We start from the raw sequence: 1,099 nt of genomic DNA, 5'->3' as shown, positions 1-1,099 counted from the left end.
TGCAGTTAGAAACATAGACATGTCAATTTAGTCATCAATGCATTATTACATATTAATGACCTGTAATAACAGGTAAATAAAAATGTCCCTTTTTTTTGCATAAAATGTATAAAATAAGCTATCAAATTTTATCTATACTGTGAATTTGGCCCTCAAACTTTTTAAATTTTGCAATTAGATACATAAACATGTCAGTTTAGTCATCAATGCANTAATAACAGGTAAATAAAAATGTCACTTTTTTTGGCATAAAATGTATGAAGTAGGCCATCAAACTTTATCAGTACAGTCAATTAGGCCCTAAAACTTTTTAAATTTGCAGTTAGAAACATAGACATGTCAATTTAGTCATCAATGCATTATTACATATTAATGACCTGTAATAACAGGTAAATAAAAATGTCCCTTTTTTTTTGCATAAAATGTATAAAATAAGCTATCAAATTTTATCTATACTGTGAATTTGGCCCTCAAACTTTTTAAATTTTGCAATTAGATACATAAACATGTCAGTTTAGTCATCAATGCATGATTACCTGTTTGTGACCTGTAATAACAGATAAATAAAAATTTCACTTTTTTTGACATAAAATGTATCAAATAGGCTATCAAACTTTATCTGTACAATCAATTAGGCCATCAAACATTTTAAATTTCCAATTTGATACATAAACATGTCAATTTAGAAATCAAGTCATGATTACCTGTTAGTGGCCTATAATAAAAGTTAAATAAAAATGTCACTTTTTTTGGCATAAAATGTATCAAATAGGCCATCAAACTTTATCTGTACAGTCAATTAGGCCCTCAAAATTTTTAAATTTGCAATAAGATACATAAACATGTCAATTTAGTCATCAAGGCACGATTACCTGTAACAACAGGTAAATAAAAATGTCACTTTTTTTGGCAAAAAATGTATCAAATAGGCCATCAAACTTTATCTGTACAGTCAATTAGGCCTTCAAACTTTTTAAATTTGCAATAAGATACATAAGCATGTCAATTTAGTCATCAAGGCACGATTACCTGTTAGTGACCTGTAACAACAGGTAAATATAAATTTCACTTTTTTTGGCATAAAATGTATCAACTAGGC

The sequence above is a fragment of the Ipomoea triloba genome, chromosome 16, assembly GCF_003576645.1.
Source record: "Ipomoea triloba cultivar NCNSP0323 chromosome 16, ASM357664v1".
NCBI lineage: Eukaryota > Viridiplantae > Streptophyta > Magnoliopsida > Solanales > Convolvulaceae > Ipomoea > Ipomoea triloba.
The sequence above is the reverse complement of the archived record's forward strand: the minus strand, read 5'-3'. Positions refer to the sequence as shown.